Below are 23,726 nucleotides of genomic sequence, written 5' to 3' on the forward strand. Positions count from 1 at the left end.
GTCCACTTCTGTATTTGCCAGTCACTGGCAAAGTCTCACAGGAGAGAGATATATCAGGGTCCCTTCAGCAAAATCTTGCTGGCATATGCGATAGTGTCTGCATTTGGTGGCTGATTATGGGATGGACCACCGGGAGGGGCAGTCTCTGGATAGTCTAACCTTTCGTCTTAGCTCCAAACTTTGTCTCCGCAACTCCTTCAATGGATATTTTATTCCGTATTCTAAGGAGGAATGAAGTATCCATGTGTTGGTCTTCCTTCTTGATTTTCTTGTGTTTTGGAAGTTGTATCTTGGGTATTTTAGGTTTCTGGGCTAATATCCACTTATCAGTGAGTGCATATCAAGTGAGTTTTTTGAGATTGGGTTCCCTCCCTCAGGATGTTATTTTCCAGATATATCCATTTGCCCAAGAATTTCATAAAGTCATTGATTTTAATAGCTGAGTAGTACTCCATTGTGTAAATGTACCACATTTTCTATATTCATTCCTATGTTGGGTACATTCCACCTTCTGGTTATTATAAATAGGGCTGCTATGAACATAGTAGAACATGTGTCATAATTACTAGTTGGAACATTTTCTGGGTATATGCCCAGGAGAGGTATTGCTGGTCTAGTAGTAGTACTATGTCCAGTTTTCTGAGGAACCACCAGACTGTTTTTCAGAGTGATTGTACCAGCTTGCAATCCCACCAGCAATGGAGGAGTGTTCCTCTTTCTCCATATCCTCACCAGCATCTGCTGTCACCTGAATTTTTGATCCTAGCAATTCTGACTGGTGTGAGGTGGAATCTCAGGGTTGTTTGATTTGCATATCCCTGATGATTAAGGATATTGAACATTTTTTCAAGTGCTTCTCAGCCCTTTGGTATTCCTCAGTTGAAAATTCTTTGTTTAGCTCTGTTCTGGAGTCCATCTTCTTGATCTCTTTGTATATATTGGATATTAATCCCCTATCAGATTTAGGATTGGTAAAAATCCTTTCCCAATCTGTTGGTGGCCTTTTTGTCTTATTGACAGTATCTTTTGCCCTACAGAAGCTTGCAATTTTTTTTTATCATTTGCTATTTTCTTTTCTTTTTTTTTAATTATGTATTTTCCTCAATTACATTTCCAATGCTATCCCAAAGCCTCCTACACCCCCCCCCCCACTCCCCTACCCACCCATTCCCATTTTTTGGCCCTGGCATTCCCCTGTACTGGGGCATATAAAGTTTGCCTGTCCAGTGGGCCTCTCTTTCCAGTGATGGCCTACTAGGCCATCTTTTGATACATATGCAGCTACAGTCAAGAGCTCCAGGGTACTGGTTAGTTCATAATGTTGTTCTACCTATAGGGTTGCAGATCCCTTTATCTCCTTGGATACTTTCTCTAGCTCCTCCTTGGGGGCCCTGTGATCCATCCAATAGTTGACTGTGAGCATCCACTTCTGTGTTTGTTAGGCCCCGGCCTAGTCTCACAAGAGACGGCTATATCACGGACCTTGCACCAAACGCTTGCTAGTGTATGCAATGGTGTCATCATTTGGAGGCGAATTTATGGGATGGATCCCTGGATATGGCAGTCTCTTGATGGTCCATCCTTTTGTCTCAGCTCCAAACTTTGTCTCTGTAACTCCTTCCATAGGTGATTGTTTACAATTCTAAGAAGGGGCAAAGTGTCCACACTTTGGTCTTCGTTCTTCTTCAGTTTCATGTGTTTTGCAAATTGTACCGTATATCTCTCTATACTAAGTTTCTGGGCTAATATCCACTTATCAGTGAGTACATATTATTTGAGTTCTTTTGTGATTGTGTTACCTCTCTCAGGATAATGCCCTCCAGGTCCAACCATTTGCCTAGGAATTTCATGAATTCATTCTTTTTAATAGCTGAGTAGTACTCCATTGTGTAAATGTACCACATTTTTTGTATCCATTCCTCTGTTGAGGGGCATCTGGGTTCTTTCCAGCTTCTGGCTATTATAAATAAGGCTGCTATGAACATAGTGGAGCATGTGTCCTTCTTACCGGTTGGGACATCTTCTGGATATATGCCCAGGAGAGGTATTGTGGGATCTTCTGGTGGTACTATGTCCAATTTTCTGAGGAACCTCCAGACTGATTTCCAGAGTGGTTGTACAAGCTTGCACTCCCACCAACAATGGAGGAGTGTTCCTCTTTTTCCACATGCTAGCCAACATCTGCTCTCACCTGAATTTTTGATCTTAGCCATTCTGACTGGTATGTGGTGGAATCTCAGGGTTGTTTTGATTTGCATTTCCCTGATGATTAAGGATGTTGAACATTTTTTCAGGTGCTTCTCAGCCATTCCGTATTCCTCAGGTGAGAATGCTTTTTCAGCTCTGAGCCCCATTTTTAATGGGGTTATTTGATTTTCTGGAGTCCACCTTCTTGAGTTCTTTATATATATTGGATATTAGTCCCCTATCTGATTTAGGATAGGTAAAGATCCTTTCCCAATCTGTTGGTGGTCTTTTTGTCTTATTGACGGTGTCTTTTGCCTTGCAGAAGCTTTGGAGTTTCATGAGGTCCCATTTGTCAATTCTCGATCTTACAGCACAAGCCATTGCTGTTCTATTCAGGAATTTATCCCCTGTGCCCATATCTTCAAGGCTTTTCCCCACTTTCTCCTCTATAAGTTTCAGTGTCTCTGGTTTTATGTGAAGTTCCTTGATCCACTTAGATTTGACCTTAGTACAAGGAGATAGGAATGGATCAATTCGCATTCTTCTACATGATAACAACCAGTTGTGCCAGCACCATTTGTTGAAAATGCTGTCTTTCTTCCACTGGATGGTTTTAGCTCCCTTGTCGAAGATCAATTGACCATAGGTGTGTGGGTTCATTTCTGCATCTTCAATTCTATTCCATTGGTCTACTTGTCTGTCACTATAGCAGTACCATGCAGTTTTTATCACAATTGCTTTGTAGTAAAGCTTTAGGTCAGGCATGGTGATTCCACCAGAGGTACTTTTGTCCTTGAGAAGAGTTTTTGCTATCCTAGATTTTTTTGTTATTCCAGACGAATTTACAGATTGCTCTTTCTAATTCGTTGAAGAATTGAGTCGGAATTTTGATAGGGATTGCATTGAATCTGTAGAATGCTTTTGGCAAGATAGCCATTTTTACAATGTTGATCCTGCCAATCCATGAGCATGGGAGATCTTTCCATCTTCTGAGATCTGTTTTAATGTCTTTCTTCAGAGACTTGAAGTTTTTATCATACAGATCTTTCACTTCCTTAGTTAGAGTCATGCCAAGATATTTTATATTATTTGTGACTATTGAGAATGGTGTTGCTTCCCTAATTTCTTTCTCAGCCTGTTTATTCTTTTTGTAGAGAAAGGCCATTGACTTGTTTGAGTTAATTTTATATCCAGCTACTTCACCGAAGAAGCTTGCAATTTTAAGAGGTCCCATTTGTTGATTCTTGATCTTACAGCATAGGCCATTGCTGTTCTGTTTAGGAATTTTCCCACACTTTCTCCTCTATAAATTTCTGAGTCTCTGGTTTTATATGGAGATCTTTGATCCACATTGACTTGAGATTTGTACAAGGAGATAAGAATGGATCAATTCTCAGTCTTCTACATGATATCCACCAGTTGTGCCAGCAACATTTGTTGAAAATGCTGTCCTTTTTCCACTGGATGGTTTTAGTTCACTGTTGAAGATCAAGTGACCATAGGTGTGTGAGTTCATTTCTTGGTCTTCAATTCTATTCCATTGATTTACCTGTCTGTCGTTGTACCAGTACCATGCAGTTTTTATCACAATTGCTCTGTAGTACAGCTTGAGGTAAGGCATGGTGATTACAGCAGAGGTTCTTTTATTGTTGAGAATAGTTTTTGCTATCCTAGGTGATTTGTTATTCCAGATGAATTTTCAAATTGCCCTTTCTAACTCAGTGAAGAATTTAGTTGGGATATTGATGGGGATTGCATTGAATGTATAGATTGCTTTCGGCAGGATAGCCATTTTTACTATATTAATCCTGCCAATCCATGAGCATGGGAGATCTTTCCATCTTCTGAGATATTCTTAGATTTCTTTCTTTAGAGACTTGAAGTTCTTATCACACAGATCTTTCACTTCCTTAGTTAGAGTCACACCAAGGTATTTTATATTATTTGTGACAATTGTGAAAGGTGTTGTTTCACTAATTTCTTTCTCATCCTGTTTATCCTTTGTGTAGAGAAAGGTCACTGATTTGTTTGAGTTAATTTTATATCTAGCTACTGTACTGAAGCTGTTTATCAGGTTTAGGAGTTCTCTGGTGGAATTTTTAGGGTCACTTATATATACTATCATATCATCTGCAAAGAAGGAAATTTTGACATCTTCCTTTCCAATTTGTATTCCCTTGATCTCCTTTTGTTTTCAAATTGCTCTGGCTAGAACTTAAAGTACTATATTGAATAGTTAGAGAGAAGGTGGGCAGCCTTGTCTAGTCCATGATTTTACTGGGATTGCTTCCAGCTTCTCTCCATTTAGTTTGATGTTGGCTACTGGTTTGCTGTATGTTGCTTTTATTACGTTTATGTATGGGCCTTGAATTCCTGATCTTTACATGACATTTATCATGAAGGGGTGCTGGATTTTGTCAAATGCTTTCCTAGCATCTAAAAGGATGATCATGTGTTTTTGTTTTTGAGTTTGTTTATATAGTGGATTATGTTGATGGATTTCCATATATTAGACCATTTCTGCACCCCTGGGATGAAGCCTACTTAGTCAGGAAGGATGATTGTTTTGATGTGTTCTTGGATTCAGTTTGCAAGGATTTTATTGAGTATTTTTGCATCAATATTCATAAGGGAAATTGGTCTGAAGTTCTCTTTCTTTGCTGGATCTTTGTGAGGTTAAGTTTCAGAGTAATTGTGGCTTCATAGAATGAATTGGGTAGAGTACCTTCTGTTTCTAATTTGTGGAATAGTTTGAAGAGAGTTGGAATTAGGTGTTCTTTGAAGGCCTGATAGAACTCTACCCTAAACCCATCTGGTTCTGGGCTTTTTTTGGTTGGGAGACTATTAATGACTGCTTTTCTTTCTTTAGGGATGATGGGACTGTTAATATCGTTAATCTGATCCTGATTTAACTTTGGTACCTGGTATCTCTCTAGGAAATTGTCCATTTCATCCAGGTTTTCCAGTTTTGTTGAGTATAGCCTTTTGTCGTAGGATCTGATGATGTCGTGGTGTTCCTCAGGATCTGTTGGTGGGTCTCCTTTTTTATTTCTGATTTTGTTAATTAGGATACTGTCCCTGTGCCCTCTAGTTAGTCTGGAAAATTGTTTATGTATCATGTTGATTTTCTCAAAGAACCAGCTCCTGGTTTGGTTGATTCTTTGAATAGTTCTTTTTGTTTCCGCTTGGTTGTATTCAGCCATAATTTTGATTATTTCCTGACATCTCTCTTGGGTGAAATTCCTTCCTTTCATTCTAGAGCTTCTAGATGTGTTGTCAGACTGCTAGTGTATGCTCTCTCTAGTTTCTTTTGGGAGACACTCAGGGCTATGCTTTTCCTCTTAGGACTGCCTCATTGTGTCCCATAAGTTTGGGTATGTTGTGGCTTCATTTTCATTAAACTCTAAAAAGTCTTTAATTTCTTTCTTTATTTCCTCCTTGACCAAGGTATTTAGTAGAGTGTTGTTCAGTTTCCATGTGAACGTTGGCTTTCTAGTATTTATGCTGTTATTGAAGATCAACCTTAGTCTTTGGTGATCTGATAGGATACATGGGATGATTTCAATATTTTTGTATCTGTTGAGGCCCGTGTTTTGACCAAATATATGGTCAATTTTGGAGAAGATACCATGAAGTGCTGAGAAGAGGGTATATCCTTTTGTTTTAGGATAAAGTGTTTTGTAGATATCTGTTAAATCCATTTGTTTAATAATGTCTGTTAGTGTCCATGTGTCTATGTTAAGATTCTGATTCCCAGATCTGTCCATTGTTCAAAGTTGGGTGTTGAAGTCTCCCACTATTATTGTGTGAGGTGTAATGTGTGCTTTGAGCTTTAATAAAGTTTCTTTAATGAATGTGGCTGCCCTTGCATTTGCAGCATAGATATTCAGAATTAAGACTTCCTCTTGGAAGATTTTACCTTTGATGAGTATGAAGTGTCCCTCCTTGTCTTTTTTGTGTTGGAAGTCAATTTTATTGGATATTAGAATCGCTACTCCAGCTTGTTTCTTTGGACCATTTTTTTGGAAAATTGTTTTCAAGCCTTTTACTCTGAGGTAGTGTCTGTCTTTATCACTGAGGTTGGTTTCTTGTAAGCAGCAAGATGTTGGGTCCTGTTTGTGTAGTCAGTTTGTTAGTCTATATCTTTTTATTGGGGAATTGAGTCCATGTTAAGAGAAATCAAAGAATAGTAATTGGTGTTTCCTGTCATTTTTGTTGTTAAATGGGAATCTGTTCTTGTGGCTCTCTGCTTTCAGATTTGTTAAAGCATTACTTCCTTCCTTTTTCTAGGGTGTAATTTCCATCTTTGTGTTGGTGTTTTCCATTTATTATCCTTTGAAGGGCTGGATTCATGGGAAGATGTTGTGTGAGTTTGGTTTTGTCATGGAATACTGCGGTTTCTCCATCTATGGTAATTGAGAGTTTTGCTGGGTATAGTAGCCTGGGCTGGCATTTGTGTTCTCTTAGTGTCTGTATAACACCTGTCCAGGATCTTCTGGCTTTCATACTTTCTGGTGAGGAGTCTGGAGTAATTCTAGTAGGTCTGCCTTTATATGTTACTTGACGTTTTTCCCTTACTGCTTTTAATATTCTGTTTTTATTTAGTGCATTTGTTGTTCTGATTATTATGTGTCCAGATGAATTTCTCTTCTGGTCCAGTCTACTTGGAATTTTGTAGGATTCTTGTATGTTCATGGGCATCTCTTTCTTTAGGTATGGGAAGTTTCCTTCTATAATTTTGTTGAAGATATTTGCTGGTCCTTTAAGTTGAAAACCTTCATTCTCATCTCCTATTATCTGTAGGTTTGGTCTTCTCATTGTGTCCTGGATTTCCTGGATGTTTTTAGTTAGGATCTTTTTGCATTTTCTTTTATTGTTGTGTCCATGTTCCCTATGGAATCTTCTGCACCTGAGATTTTCTCTTCCATCTCTTGTATTCTGTTGCTTATGTTCGCATATATGGTTCCTGATTTATTTTCTAGGGTTTCTATCTCCAGATTTGTCTCCCTTTGTGTTTTCTTTATTGTTTCTATTTCCCTTTTTAGATCTTGGATGGATTGTTCAATCCCATTGCCTGTTTGGTTGTGATTTCCTGTAATTCTTTAAGGGATTTTTGTGTTTCTCCTATCTGTTTAGCAGTGTTTGCCTGTAGTTCTTTAAGGACTTCTATTTGTTTAGCAGTGTTCTCCTGTAATTCCTTGGGGGATTTTTGTATTTCCTCTTTAAGGGCTTCTACTTGTTTAGCAGTATTCTCCTGTAATTCCTTGAGGAATTTTTGTGCTTCCTCTTTAAGGGCTTCTACCTCTTTAGCAGTGTTCTCTTGTATTTCTTTAAGTGAGTTATTAATGCCGTTCTTAAGATCTTCTACCACCATCATGAGATATGATTTTAAATCTGCTTCTTGCTTTTCGGATGAGTTAGGGTATCCAGGACTCGTTGTGGTGGGCGTACTGGGTTCTGATGATGCCCAGTGTTCTTGGTTTCTGTTAGTAAGATTCTTATGTTTGCCTTTTGCCATCTGGAGATCTCTGATGTTATTGTTCAAGTTGTCTCTGGTTGGAGCTTTATCCTCCTGTGATTCTTTTAGCCTCTGTCAGCACTCCTGGTAGTCCAAGTCTCTCCTGAGTTCCAATGGTCAGAGCACTCTCTGCAGGCAAGCTCTCCTCTTTCCATGTTGGTCTCCAGCAGTCTGGAGCTCTGATCCACCTCCTGACTTCTGGGGTCAGAACTCTCCCTGTAGGCTGACTCTCCTCTGGCAAGAAATGTGCCCAGGGCTCTGGGTCTCAGCTCTGCCTCCTGGCTGAGGATGAAGCCCTGACAGGACCCTAACCTAGAAGTTTTGTTGCTTCTATCACCTACGTTCTCTCAGGTGATCAGGAAGTCCTGGGTGTCCTAGGGGTCCTGTGGCATGGAGAGTCCTCTGGTGCCCTAGATGCCCTTGGCCGGGTTCATACAGAGGATGGAGGGACTGGCCCTGACCTTAATGAATCCCAGCCTCTGGTCCTGCAGGGTTCCTTTGTTCCAATTAATGCTGGCACAAGACCCTCCGCAATTCTTTGGAGCTGGTGTTGCATTCCACTCACCCGTGTTCCCGAGGTGAGCCTGATGCCCTGTGGTGTGGAGAGCACTCTGGAGTCCTTAGTGGCCTCTGCTGGGCTCAAAAGGAAGATGGCGGGGGTGGCCCGGACCCGAACAGATCCCAGCCTCTGGTCGGGCGGGGTTCCTGCAGGCATAAGACCCTCCATGATTCTTTGGAGCTGATGCTGTGCTCCACTCACCCGTGACCCCGGGGTTGATCGGAAGTGTGTTAAAGGCAGGTGACAAGTCAGTAACAGCCCCTGCTCCCACTTGTAGGAGTTCTGCATGAAGACCAAGCTACTTCTTAAAATAATTTTAAAATTAAAAGAGAATCCCTGATCTTGTATTCTGAGTCCTTCAGAGCCCAGTTTGCATAGGAAAGCCTGCAGATGGCAGAAGCAACATAGCTTCTAGGACAGACCCCGTTTCGGGCTATCATTTCAGCCAGGAAGCAGATCTGAGTGCCAGACCCCTGTGCTCCTACCCCACCAGAGGAGAGGTGCCTGCCAGGGACAGCTCTAACAGCCTGAGCAGGAGAGAGAGCCATCTTATATCCTGGGTCCATCAGAGCCCAATCTGCACAGGAAAACCTGCGGACTGCAGAAGCAACATAGCTTCTGAGACAGGCCATCTTCAGCCAGGAAGCAGATCTGAGCTCCAGACATCTGCACTCCTTCCCCATCAGAGGAGAGGTGGCCAGCAGAGGATACTCTGACCACTGAGACTCAGGAGAGAGTTGGACTCCCAGGAGTGCTGACAGAGGCTAACAGAATTATAGGAGAAACAAACTCCAGCCAGAGATAGGTATAACAACTAATGCCAGAGATTACCAGATGGTGAAAGGCAAATATAAGAATTTTACTAACAGAGACCAAGACTGCTCACCATCATCAGAACCCAGCACTTTCACCTCAACGAGTCCTGGATACCCCAACACACCTGAAAAGCAAGACTCAGATTTAAAATCATATCTCATAATGCTGGTAGAGGATTTTAAGAAGGGCATTAATAACTCACTTAAAGAAATACAAGAGAACACTGCGAAACAGGTGGAAGCCCTTGAGCAGTCACTGCAGAAAGAATGATAACTACTGAGTTATCTTCAGACCACAAAAAAAGGTTGCTGACAACAGGCAGATGAATTCTGAAAGGTCTGGATCTAATCTTTATCTGTAAACATGCTGGCTACATTTCAAATTGTATAAAAAAGAAAAGATATCAAACACATGAGAACAAAAACTTTGGAGTTGACTCACTTAATTGTTGAAGGATACTACACAGTATAGACAATAGAGGGTAAGTTGCCTTATTCTAACCATAATATTTGCTTATATATTAATTCTGTAGTTTATTTGTATAAACGTTACTCTTTGTCCAAGTAAACTAAAAAGATAACTCACACAAGATTGAGAGTTAGAGATGGTAAACTAGCTCAGTGTTAAAGATGCTGTGACTCAGAACCCAGGTAAAAGTTGAAGGTAAACAACCTCACAAAGTTGTCCTATTCTTAGGTTTCAAACCTTGAACAAAAGGCTGAGATGCCTATTTAACATAGCAGAAACAGACTGTGACCTACAAATTCTCTCTGAGTCCCTCAGCTCCTACCAGTTATAGGGCCCTCCTGGCTTGCTTGCTGGCATACCCTGAACTCTCCAGCCCAGAGGGCTGAACTACCCCATTGAACACAACCATTTTGGTTACCTGTCCACCCTTTTGCCTATTATTTTGGGCTTCTTTGATGCTGCACCTAGTTCCTCTCGAGCCATCAGTTACATATAGATAAAAATATGTACAAAAAAGAAGCAGAAAAAACTGATAAAATTGTTATATGTTTTATAATAATACAACTGAAAGCAACCATATATGAGGTTCACAAATCTGTAGTTTTTGTAGGGTTAATGGCATGATATATAGGGCCACAAATAAGGTGACTTTTATGGAGGGCATCTTTCTTTTCTTCCATGAGGCTTCTCAAGATGGGGTAATGTGAGTTCTTCTTAACATCATGACCTCAAGATAGTTGGGTTTTATTTTATTTTTTCTCTTTTCTTTTCTTTTCTTTTCTTTTCTTTTCTTTTCTTTTCTTTTCTTTTCTTTTCTTTCTTTCTTTCTTTCTTTCTTTCTTTCTTTCTTTCTTTCTTTTTTTTTTTTGGCATGGCATCTCAAGTTCAAGATAGAGTGAAACACATCTGGGTAAAAGCTACAGGCCTTTCATGTTCTAGCTGTAGAACCACCCACTTCCTCTCCCTACCACATGCAAGGCCAGTCTGAATACAATGCAGAATGAGACTATGTACCCTATAAATGTTAGGAGTAACAAGCCATGAAAAGTACAAGAATAATGCTAAATCTACCACTTTGAATAGAATCTAAACTTTATTCAAACTATAGTAATTGTATCAAATCTCTACTGGCTACCATTTGCTAGTACTTTTTATGTTTTAGAGGCTCTTTTAAGATATATGTAGGTAATTCATTTTATCCTCATAGTATTCCTAGGTGATAGGTATTGTTACTATCATCATTTTGGATTAGAAAACAAAGGCATAGAAAGCTTCAATTACTTGGCTAAAATTCAGGAGGCCAGAACATAGTAGCACTAGCATTCACCTGAATTTTTTGACCTGAGTTCAAACTCAATTTTTTCCTATCTTTGATATATTTCTAAACTGCTCAGAAGAGTAGTGCTAGAACCATTTAAATGTTTAGTACACACTCACAGAGTCATGGCCGATGTATGGGAGAGTTTTGAGGAACTTCCTTATATTAATTGTGAATGCAAGTGAGTATGTTTTAAAATAGCAAGATGAATCAATGGATTTCATATACTCTCAACAAGTCTCTAAGAACATTGTTTCTTTGACCCAAACATTTGATAATTTTTTCCTTCGTGTGTGTGTGTGTGTGTGTGTGTGTGTGTGTGTGTGTGTGTGTTTGGGGGAGTATGTGCATGTATCTGTTCATGACTGTTTTCATGTCTGTGTTTGTGTCCATGTCCCACAGAGGCCAGCTCATTGGATCCCTTGGATTTGGAGTTATAGGCAGTTGTGAGTCTCAGAGGCAAACATAGGTCCCCTTTAAACATCTCTCTGCACCCACATTTGATAAATTTGAATAGTCACAATTTTTAGATTTTGTATCTGGCATACAACACCAGTCTTGTTGGTTTAATCCAGACCTCTTTGAAAAGACTAAGGACGTGGGAAGCATCGGAAGTCATGATCAGACTAAATATTTCCTTCCTCATATAGTAAATATGGCTAGCTCTGTGAGGACATAAAGGAGCATCATTATTTCTATGACTTCCCACAATGCACCAAATCCTTATGCAAGAAAAGTAAGCAGAGATTTAAAAAAAATAAGCCAAGGCAATAGAAGACATGACCAAGGATGCCAGTTTTGTATGCCAAATCTCTCCCTCACTTCTTCCCCTCTCTATTCCCTTTCCCCTCTCAATTTCTATATCTCTATCTATTATATGCTTAAGCAGTTTCAACTTTGCCTATGTTCATGCAAGTTACAACTGTTTTTGCTTTTTTTGTGTGTGTGTTTTTCTTGGCATTGGGGGTTTCCAAGGAATGCTTCTTCATGCTTGCCCAAACTTGTCAGTGATATGTTTGTTTGATCATGAGATTTTAGGACCTCCTGGCATCTTGTACATTCAGGGAGGGCTTGGTGTTCCCTTTTCATTCATAAACAGTCAATCCACATTTTTACATTGTATTTTTCAATTTCAACCCAAAGAGTAATAAACACCAAGGTATAGGTCCAGGTATTAGTCATTTTATGGCATGCTTCTCCACTACAAAGCTCTCTATCTTATGACTCTGCATTATCATTGCTTAGGGCTTTCCAGTTCTAGCAGACTCAATATATAAGTTTGGATGTTTTGTTTTTTTACCTGGAAGAGCTTATCTAGCATAGTCACAATAAAGAAAAAAATCTTTAACTTGTATGTTTCCTTTGAGAGGACAATTTTATTAATAGAGAAACCACTTTGCCCCCTTTCCCTCACATTCCTCAGGCTTCCTTCAACACATTTTCTCTCCTACTCCTGTCTTTAGAGTTTCTTTCATTAACAAAGCCTGGAGCTTAGACTCCAGCCAGCATCTCTAATACCAGCAATATGGAACAAAAGTCTTCATTCACTCTTCTCAGGTAAATGCCATGAGCCTGGGTTTAGAAAGATTTCATTTAATGTTAGTTAATAATACCCTTAAAAACACTTCAAGAAGGCCAGGAAGATGGTTCAGCAGTTAAAGGCACTAGCAACCCAACATACCCTGAGTTCTATTCCTAGAACCCATGTGGTAGAAAAAGAGAACTAACTCCTACAGTTGTTATCCTCTTGACTTCCACAGTGTGCTGTGCTTACACACACACACACACACACACACACACACACACACACACACACACCCTGAATAAGTAAATGTAAACTAAAAATATTTTTAAAGCCCTTAAGATTTCAGTACAAGACCAGCTCTGAGTGGTCCAAAAACAGATGTTTCTATTGAATAAAATTTATTTGATCTTAATTCTTAATAGTGTTGCTAAATGGCCAGATAATGGAGAAATATATTTGTAGACTGATAAAACATAACTAAGGTATTGACCAATGCTAAGATATACTATTGGACTATGATGTATTTCTATCTTTCTTTATTTTTCATATTGCTTTTATTTTTTTATAGTCCCCTTCCAGGTCCACCCTCACACACAGATCCTCATCCCTTCCCTCTCCCGCCACCCCCAGTCTTTAAGAGGATGCTCCCTCCCACCAGCCTCCCTATTTCCTGAGCCCTCAAGTCTACGCAGGTTTAGGTGCATCTTCTCCCATTGAGGCCAGACCAGGCAGTCCTCTGCTGTATATGTTTCAGGGGCCTCAGACAAACTGATGCTTGCTGCCTGGTTAGTGGCTCAGTGTCTGAGAGATGTCAGGATTCCAGGTTAGTTGAGAGTGCTGGTCTTCCTATGGAGTCGCCTTCCTCCTCAACTTCTTCTAGCCTTTCCCTAATTCAACCACAGGGCTCCCTTACTTCAGTCCAATAGCTGGGTATAAATATATGCATCAGTCTCAGTCAGCTGCTGGATGAGCCTCTCAGAGCACAGTCATCTTAGGCTCCTGTCTGTAAGGACACCATAACATCAGTTATAATATCAGACCTTGAAACCTCCTCTTGAGATGGATTCCAAGTTGAGCCTGTCACTGGACTGCCTTTCCCTCAGTCTCTTCTCCAGTTTTTGTCCTTGCAGTTCTTTTTTTTTTTTAATTAGAGATTTTCTTCATTTACATTGCAAATTTTATCTACTTTCCTCATTTCTCCTCCCCAAACTCCCCTGTCCCATCACTCCCCCCCCCCATTTCACTAATCTACCCACTCCAGCTTCCCTATCCTGACATTCCCCTACACTGGTGAGTCAAGCTTTCACAAGACTAAGAGCCTCTCCTTTCATTGATGTCCCACAAGGCCATCCTCTGCTACATATGTGGCTATAGACATGGGTCCCAACCCTTTAGGTGGTGGTTTAGTCCCTGGGAGCTCTGGGGGTAATGGTTGGTTCATATTGTTGTCCCTCCTATGGGTCTGCAAACCCCTTCAGTTCCTTCAGTGCTTTCTCTAGCTCCTCCATTGAGGACCCTGTGCTCATTCTGATGGATGGCTGTCAACATCTACTTCTGTATTTGTCAGGCACTGGCAGAGCCTCTCAGGAGACAACTAATCAGGCTCCTTTCAGTAAGCACTTGTTGGCATCCAGAATAGTGTCTGGATTTGGTAACTGTATATGGGATGGATCCTCAGGTAGGACAGTCAATGGATGGCCTTTCCTTCTGTTTCTGGCCCAAACTTTGTCTCTGTATTTCCTCCAATGAGTATTTTGAACCCCTTCTTGATCTTAGAGCATAAGCTATTTGTGTTCTGTTCAGGAATTTTTCTCTTGTGCCCATGTGTTCAAGGCTCTTCTTCACTTTCTCCTCTATAAGTTTTAGTGTATCTGGTTTTATTTGGAGATAACAACCAGAAAGTCCCAGATGCCAGGAAAGCAAGAGTCCCTCAGGACCTAAAGGGGATGGCAGCTGAAATACCCCACAAAGGGGAAGGAGAACTTGTCAAGACCATATCCAGAGGTTAAGCATGACTCCCTAATTGAGCGATGGGGCCACCCAACTATCTTCAAAATTTTAACCCTGAATTGATCAAGTCTAAAGAAAATACAGGGACAAAGATTGGAGCAGAGACTGAAGGAAAGGCCATCCAGAAACTGCCCAACCTAGGAATCTAGGCCACATGCAGACACCAAATCCAGACACTATTGCTGATGCCAAGAAGTGCTTGCTGACTGGAGCCTGGTACAGCTGTCCTCTGAGATGGTCTGCCAGATCTTGACCAATACAGACATGGATTCTCACAGCCAAACATCTGACTGAGGGTTGGAACCCCAGTGGATGAGTTAGGGGAAGGACTGAAGGAGCTGAAGGGTCCTATCTGGCATCAATGGGAAGGAAAGCCCTTGGTCCTGTGAAGGTATAATGCCCCAGTGTAAAGGAATGCTAGGGCAGTGAGGCCAAAGTGGATGGGTGGTGGAACACCTTCATAGAAGCAGGGTAAGGGGGGATTTCATAGGGTGTTTGCAGAGGGGAAACTGGGAAAGGGGATAACATTTGAAATGTAAGTAAATAAAATATCCAATTAAAAAATTGGAAAAGAAAAGCTGTGTCCTAGTTTGCTTCTCTGTTGCCTTGGTAAAATACTGAATGAAGCCAACTTGAAGAGGGACCAGTTTATTTGGCTTACAATTTTTCATTACAGATCATTATTGAGTAAATTAAGTAGGAACTTAGAAGGAAGAACTGAAGTGAAAGCATGGAGGAGTGTTACTTATTGTCTTGTTCCTCATGGCTTGCTCAGGTATTTTATTATATAATCTAGAGTCACTAGTCCTGCAGTGACAATGATAATAGTGGCTGGGTCCTCCTATATAGATCATTTTTCAGAAAATGCCCGATCGACAGACAACCACAGGCAAATATGAAAGAGGTAATTCTCAAATTGAAATCCCTTCCTCAGTTTCCCATATGACCCCACTTTGTGTCAAGTGAAAATACTTAATCACCAAAACTTGATAATCTGATTTCAACAGAGGAGAATGCAGAAAATGCACCTCAATGCATAGGCATAAATAAGGACATTCTGAACAATGACTGTGGTGCCACAGACATTAAGATCAAAATAGACAGTCAGGACCTCTTGAGACTAAAAACTTCTGGATAGCAAAGAACACCATGATGATGGAAAAACAGAAAGAAGGGGAAAGTTTTCATCAATTTTGAATCTGACAGAGGGTTACTGCCTAGAATATATAAAGCATTAAAACACTAAACACCAAGAAAACAGCCCTATTGCAGAATAAGGTATGGAGCAAAACAAACTTCATAGAAGAAGAAATACAAATGACCAAGGTATAGTTCTAAAAAATATAAATATCTTTAACTGTCAGGGAAACGTAAAGTAAATCTACTTTTGATTTCATTGTAAGACAGTGAGAATGGCCAAAGTCAAAATACAAATCACAAGAAATGCTGGTGAGGATTCAGAGAAAGGGGAACACTTTCATTGTTGGTGTGAGTGAAAGCTGTTGGATTCAATGTAAGAATCTATGTGAATCTTCCTTAAAAATGTATACTACATTTTCCCAATTTGTTGAAGATATCTGAGGCATGAGATATCTGCCAATGGGTGCTCCATACAGAAAGTGGGCGTAGAATAAGTAAGAACTGTACATTCCAGGCAGTAGAGCTGGAGGGCTGGATACATAGAAGTCCTTTGAGAGTAAGTATGCCTATACTTTATACACTAGATACAGAACTAGAAGTCTTGGAATTTTCCCTTGTGGATTTCTGCTTGCTTTTCTTTACTCTTTCCTCAAAATCCCCACTTTGAAATGGGAACATATTTTCTGCTATGTTCTCAGCAAATATGTAACTTGCTGAGAAGCACCTAAAAAAATTTCAACATCCTTAGTCATCAGGGAAATGCAAATCAAAACAACCCTGAGATTCCACCTCACACCAATCAGAATGGCTAAGATCAAAAACTCAGGTGACAGCAGATGCTTGTGAGGATGTAGAGGAAAAGGAACACTCCTCCATTGCGGGTGGGATGGCAAGCTGGTATAACTAACCACTCTGGAAATCAGTTTGCCATTACTTCAGAAAATTGGACATAGAACTACCAGTGGATCCAGTAATACCATTCCTGGGCATATACCCAGAAGATGTTCCAACTGGTAATAAGGAAACATGCTCCACTATGTTCATAGCAGCCTTATTTACAATAGCCAGAAGCTGGAAATAACCCAGATGTCCCTCAACAGACAAATGGATACAGAAAATGTGATATATTTACAGAATGGAGTACTACACAACTATTAAAAACAATGAATTTATGAAATTCTTAGGCAAATGGGTGGATCTGGAGGATATCATCTTGAGTGAGGTAACACAATCACAAAAGAACACACATGATCTACACTCAATGATAAGTGGATATTAGGCTAGAAGCTCAGAATATCCAAGATATAATTCGCAAAACACATGAAACTCAAAAAGAAGGAAGACTGAAGTGTGGATACTTCGGTTCTTCTTAGAAGGGGGGAACAAATACCCATGGAAGGAGTTACAGAGACAAAGTGTGGAGCAGAAACTGAAGGAATGACTATCCAGAGACTGCCCTACCTGGGGATCTATCCTAGATAGTTCCACACTAAAACCAGACACTATTGTGGATGCCAGCAAGAGCTTGCTGACAGGTTATAAATGTCTCCTGAGAGGCTTTGCCAGTGCCTGACTAATACAGAAGTGGATACTTATAGCCATCCTTGGATGGTGCACAGATCCCCAATGAAGGAGCTAGAGAAAGTACCCAATGAGCCGAAGGGGTTTGCAGTCCCATAGGAGGAACAACAATATGAACTAACCAGTATCTCCAGAACTCCTTGGGACTAAACCACCAAAAAAAGAAAACACATTGTGGGACTCTTGGCTCTAGTTGCATATGTAGCAGAGGATGGCCTAATCAGTCAGTCATCAGTGGGAGGAGAGGCCCTTGGTTCTGTGAAGGTTCTATGTCCCAGTATAGGACATTGCCATGGCCAGGAATCAGGGGTAGGTGGGTTGATGAGCAGAGAGAAGGAGAAAGGAATAGGGGTTGGGGGTTTGTGGGGAAACTAAGAAAGAGGATAACATTTGAAATGAAAAATAAACAAAATATATAATAAGAAAGAAGAAAATATGTAATTCTTTTAAAAAACTCTTATTTAACTTTATGATTAAAAAAAAAAAACTTTATGATTGTTCATGGTGTCAGTTAGTAGTCTTCCTCAAGTCTGAGAATTGACTTTGGACTGTGGAGTTTTAATCCATGACTATTAAATATTATGTGGATTTTTTTAAATGTTGGAGTAAATGCATTTTGTATTTTGATATGGCTCTGAGTTTATAGGGGTCAGGAGTGGAATATTGTGATTTTGATGAGAAGTGGCCTGTAGGCTTATATATTTCAGTGCTTAATCCCCATCTGGTTACACTGTTTGTGGGGGTATAAATTTTTAGGATATACCTCATTTCTTCTCAGACCTATGTAGATTTGCTGTGAGAAGTAAAACATTGGCATCATGCTTAGGAGATTATAGCTTCAATAACTCACAGTTTGCCCTCTCTGTTTTCTTTGTGAAGTTGAGATGTGACCTCTCAGCTTCTTGCTCCTGATTTTTGTTGCTGTGCTTTCCCAGTGTGAGGGACTCTTAGACTTCCAGAACCATGGCCAAACCATCTTTTTCTTCTGTAAGTAGCTTTTGGTTATTTTATCTTAAGAGCAGAAAAGTACCTAGTGTAGGTAACATTACTTATTGCTGGGACAAATACTAGACAGAGTCACTGAAGGAAGAATAGCTTCAGTCATGGTGTGAGTTCAAGGTGGGGAGATGTTGTAGAGACAGAAACTTGAGCTCTGGATCTCCAACAAAGGAGAGCAGTGAATGCTCTGTGCTCAGGGAATTTCCTCCTTTTTATGTAGTCTAGGACTTCAGGCCAGGAAATGGTGCTTCCCAGCTACAGACAGTCCTTCTACCTCCAGTAATCTAATCATTGTCAACTCTCATGGACATAGACTACCAATCTAAAAATATCTTTCACTGGTGTACTTGGAGGCTTGTCTCCTAGGTGATTGTAGATCACCCACATTCAAAATCATTGTTAAACATTGTCTTACTTAGGGTTTTACTAATGTGAACAGACACCATGACCAAGGCAATCCTTATGAGTACAACATTTAATTGGGGCTGGCTAACAGGTTTAGATGTTCAATCTGGTAGCATCAAGGTGGGAACATGGCATCATGCAGGAAGGCATGGTACAGGAGGTGCAGAGAGGTCTACATCTTCATCTGCTGGCCTCTAAGAGAAGATTGATTTCCAGGCAACTAGGAAATTGGTCTGATAGCCCACACCCATACTGATACAATTTTATTATTAGTATGTTCATTTCTTTCAAACAAACGCACAAACATGCAATAAAAGAAAAATAGGTAACACATGAGAACAATACCCTCCCAAAAGAACAAAAACAGAAAGCAACCAAAATCAAAGTAAACAAGCAAAAAGAAAGCCAAAAGAATAAACATTAATTTATTTAGTACACTTGGAGAAAGCAGGAGATATCAAATCAGAGAGAAGTAAAATCTTTTTAATAGAAGATCTTCAAGTCTTACAATAGTTACTGATGTATTTTGACTTATTTCATTTATAATGCAACTTAAATTGATACTAGGATGTTAAAGACTAGCTATGTCAATGATCAAATGAGGGGATATGGGGTTGGTGATGATGTAAATAAAGCAGGCACATGCTCACACATTTGGTGGAGGAAGCAATCTGCAAAGTGTGAGCTCCAACAACTTTATTTTCAGTTATCCTTTTAACATCATCTAAGACAAAGTTCTCTATGTTTGTAAAAGATTACCTGATTACAAGTTACAAATTTTCTAAAAACAATCACCAAAACCCATGTTCTTCAAAAACAGAATCAAGCCATCACACAACAGGAAATTACAACAGGAGTATTGATTGTGTATTCCTCTTTTGAAACTCACATCTAATGAAACATTTCTCACCTAACTTTCTTTCATCTATCTTTTCCTTCATACTAATCCCAAAGCCACAATTCTTTCGTCATTGATTAACAAAGATTAAGCAAGCCAAGTCTACAGTAGCAACTTTTCTCTATGCTTAGATGTTGACCAATTTGTATTTACCAAGAAACAAACAGTTTATCTTATATCTTATTTTCGAAGTTGTTCAGCTAGGCTGGATAATCATCTATTCTCTATTCACTCCAGATAGTTCACAGGATCATTTGCACTCTTGAATGCCTCATGCATTTTCCTGAAATCCTTGGATGCTCTTTGGAATAAGTACAAGGATAAGTCAATGATGTAGTCTTTGGTAAATGTGTAGTCTCCCTCACAGGGTTCAGATTTCAGCTCATTTTCTATGATCTTCAAGATTTCATGAAAGTAATTCTGACTGTAATCACGCTTTTGCTTCCAAATGTTTTTAAGTGTTTCAGTAAATTTATAAAGAATATTGTTAGTAGTGACATCCATGGATAATTTGTGATGAGGTTTTAAACTCTTTGTAAATACAACATGTTCTTTTTTCATTTGGATATGTTTGCCATATTTGATTTTAAAAGTTTCTCGAGACTTTATTTTTAGTCTTTGCACAATAGTTTTCTCCTTCTTGAAATATTCCAGAAGGATATTTTCAGAATCTGAAGACAATGCTGGGCTCTGTGACATGAGGGACATTGGAAGACACATTGTAGATCCACTTTTTCAAAGTAGACTGAAATTCTCTTCCAATTCTTTGTCACTTGATTCCTAACCAGTCTCACTTAAAACTAACTGTCAGCTCCACTCTAACAACTGATTTTCATATTGTGATTTTTGGGTATCAAGAATTTTTTGGCTTTTTTAAAGACTGATATGTTAATTGCATTTCCTTCTGACATCTGAAATAAGTGTGTCTTTAAGGATTAGTAGATTGTGTTCAAAATTTGCTTTCCACTGAACCAATAATTCACTATCTGGGTCTTCTTTGAAATATTTGTCAAATTCATGTTTGATGGTTTCATATTTCTTACCAAGTGGATTCTCCAGCAAATTAGATGTGAGTGTCAGGATTTTCCCATTTTGAATCTGATTGTCCAGATGATTCTGTAAGTCCAGTACATGACTCCTTAGCTCCCAGGTCCAGTGGCTATACATGGTTTCCAGTTTGCTCATGGCTATGACCTCTTGGGTGTTCCTGAAACTGAAACTGATGTTTTCACTGACAAGGGCTTTCTACAAATCTTGAACTCTGAATTTGAAATCTAAGATTTTCAAGCTCCTTCCCCTAGATTCCTGCTGGGCAGTTGAAAGAATTGCATTCCTTAGTTCCTGGACATTGTAGCTATAGTGAGGATTGGGACGGACCACTGGCGGATTGCCATCCCAGAGGTAAGCAAAGTAGTAGACATAGCGATTGGCATCAAGCTTAATTACATCACTGAAACGGGTTATGTTTGAGCAGTCTTCCAACTCTGCAGCCAATGCAGTCATTTCATCCAGTTTCTGTTCCAGTCTCCTCTGTCCTTCCATAGTTTGGTCTTTTGCTGTAACTTCTCCCACATTCTGATTGACAAAGAGGCAACTGGGGGAGATTTTTTCTTGTTTCATTCTCAGAAATGCTTGAACAGATATTTCTAGGATGTCCTGAATGTCTGAGTGATTCTACCCAAAAATATTGATCAGAGTCAAGTTTCCAAAGGCAATGACTAATGTTGCCGACTCATGGTCCCAATTCTGAGATTTGTTGTTGAGTTCTGGAGCCCGAAGTCCTTCTATGTTTACAACAAGCACATAATCAAAGCCAAGTTCTTCTGTGAATGTCTTATTCATTTACATGTTGCAATCTCACTCTTGTGTTGTTCAGTGCTCTGATTCCCTTTTTCTGTCAGATGATAGAATTCTTTGTCCTTCTTACACCAAAGATGCCAAAGTTGTCCTTGAAAGGGTAGTAAATTTCCTTTTGTCTGAGATAACTTGTATTCCTCCAGAAGGGCCATTATAGTCTGAGGCATTTCTTTGGCTTCCTTGCAGTCTCTCTGGTCTTCATCAATGAGGAATCCTTGTTCTCCAGCTGTCTGTGAACAGTCCTCTAAACTGAGAGCAGTGTTAGAGAGCACTAGAAAACGTTTGATGGCTTTGGTGAGCTCCTCTGTTAATTCTGCCTCATTTCTATTCTTGATGCCAATTCTCATTCTTTTACCAGAAATATTTGCTATGGCCTTTTCTTTGTCATCAATCAAGCAAATCAAAAGTGTTGATGACTGACAGAGGTGTCTGACAAGCTTTTGGTTTTCTTTACTGTTATCAGAAACTGGCATGAGGACCACTATGGTAGAAGAGATATATTGGAAAAATCTGAGTTGTTGGGTTTGTTCCTTGGCATCTCCAGGAAGATTAGTGAAAGTCAGACTCTTGTCAAACATGTCCTCACTTTGGCTGGCTGGCCAGAACCAGCAGATTTCCAACACTCCCCACATCAGAACACACTGTTTGTTGCTTCCTCTTCAGTATCTGTGAAAAAACACATCATGTTTACGTTTACTGAGAAGAGAGTTCATGATCTGAGATTTGGAAGCAGAGAGGCCATTTCCAACCCTAATGAAGGACACTATGGGGGTAGAGACACGACACATCTGCTGATTTTGTGACTGTAGCTCTTGTCCTGTGGAGATTTACTTGCATCTTGCCAGCTTTTCTTACTTTAGAAACCTTCTGAAATGTCTTTTCAGCAGTAGATTCCCCCCAGGTGCAGAAGGCATTTGTTAGCATGAGAGCCAAACCTGTGGAAAAAGTTTTCAGCCCTGTTCCTCAGTAAGGGTAGTGAATCTCAGTGGAGTGTAGTCTGTTCCAGGAGTTCTTCAATACTTTTTAGTTTCTGGAGAGCAACCTTGGAGAGTTGAAGATCATTGATGTGAAAATGGTAGGTAGCCAATAGAATGTAGCTGAACTTGGCTGAGCAACAATAAGTTTGCTCTGAATATGATTGGTGGGTATCCTCAGATTCTTTCTGTTTGTTTTGACCCATACATACCAGCTTCTTAAGTCCCCAACCTTGTCTTTAACTAAGGAGTTTGAACTGAAACCCATCCTCTCCACAATCTGTGTAAACATGGGTTGTTCTTCAAAAGATGAAAATTCCTTTGTTTTTATCTCCATGCAGTGTTCTGGGTCAACAAGTGAGAACTGCTTGGGGACACTGAGTAGCTCTTCTCTCTTCTGAATCAGGCTTCTTTGGTGGCTGGTCTTATAAATTCCCTGTGGGGCCAGCCCTCCAGATGCCCATCTTACCAGGTCTCCTTCTGAGAGGTTTGGACTGTGAGCCAGGGTCTGTTCCATGTGACTGAGATGTCTCTCCATTATTTCAGTGATGTCTTCTAGGGACACTTCAGCTGTTGGCCAGCACTCCTCAGGGATCTCCATTGCTTGTCTCAGCTCTGCTTCTTTTCTCCTCACTGCCTCTTCCTCTCTGTGCTTCCCTTCTGACTGCAAGGCTTTCAGTGCCTGCAGTGCCTGGCCTGCCTGCCTCTGCCTGTTCTTTATCATCTCCCCTGGAGTCTCCTGCAGCTCTGCAAAACTATTTGGCTGTGAGAGGTCCAGCAGCTTCTCCAGAGCCTTTTTCTCCCAAGTGTGCTGTGTCTGGGACCTCAGTTTCTGGAGATTTCTTTTGTCCAAATAATGTAAGGCCTGGCTAGAGGTCAAACCCAGGTCTTTTGGAAGCTTAGGCAGCCTGTAGTTTACAGATAGTCCCACTTCTGTCAGTGTCTTCTACTTCCTAGTTTAGGCTCATCAGGGAGGCACTTTACTGTTGCCATGGCAGTGTGAGGAACAGATTATAGTTAGTTTTTTCTGTGTCCTGACCTTAGGAAGTTCCAGCTGTGTGGCCAGAAAAATGAATTACTCATATTTCAAATCTGTTAATCTTTTTCATCCCCTGTAATTTTTTAAGTGGATTTGGATACAAATTTGTGTGTGGGTATGTGTGTGTGTTTGCGTAAGTGTAGCCTTTCATTGTGAGTGTTCTCAGCATGACCTCTTTTGTTGGATACTATATTGAGTTGCCACTTTTCCTGATTCCATTTGTTGTCAAGATAGTGTTTCTTTGAGTAGCCCTAGCTTTTCTGAAATTCAGTTTGTAGACCTGGTCCTGAACTTGGAGATCTCCTTGCTTGTGCCTCCTGAGTGTTGGGACTAAAGGTGTGCACCACCATTGCCTGACACTTTGCCTGATTTTAAAGCTTTCTCTTTGAAAGAATCAATTGCTTTGAGTGAATTAATGTGAAGGATAGTATT

The 23,726-nt window shown here is 40.1% G+C and overlaps 1 protein-coding gene and 1 pseudogene across 4 annotated transcripts in view; both read right to left on the reverse strand.

Annotated features, from left to right (window-relative positions):
• Positions 1-23,726, reverse strand: part of Gm4070 (predicted gene 4070) — a 58,850-nt gene that overhangs the window by 10,226 nt on the left and 24,898 nt on the right. Inside the window, exons 2-3 of one of the 3 annotated variants that reach the window (NM_001243039.1) lie at positions 9,151-9,204; positions 8,271-8,410 (exon numbers count right to left, since the gene is read on the reverse strand). The exons of 1 other annotated variant lie outside the window; for it this stretch is intronic. The gene's annotated coding sequence lies outside the window, so the exon portion shown is untranslated. Of the gene's footprint in view, positions 1-8,270; positions 8,411-9,150; positions 9,205-23,726 lie in introns of those variants that run through there. One more of the 3 variants, XM_017321896.1, reaches the window with a different exon arrangement.
• On the reverse strand, positions 19,001-23,348 carry Gm18852 (predicted gene, 18852; annotated as a pseudogene). Its single transcript, NR_040453.1, has one exon. The product of NR_040453.1 is annotated as a predicted gene, 18852 (transcript).

This window comes from Mus musculus, chromosome 7 (genome assembly GCF_000001635.26).
Source record: "Mus musculus strain C57BL/6J chromosome 7, GRCm38.p6 C57BL/6J".
NCBI classification, from domain to species: domain Eukaryota; kingdom Metazoa; phylum Chordata; class Mammalia; order Rodentia; family Muridae; genus Mus; species Mus musculus.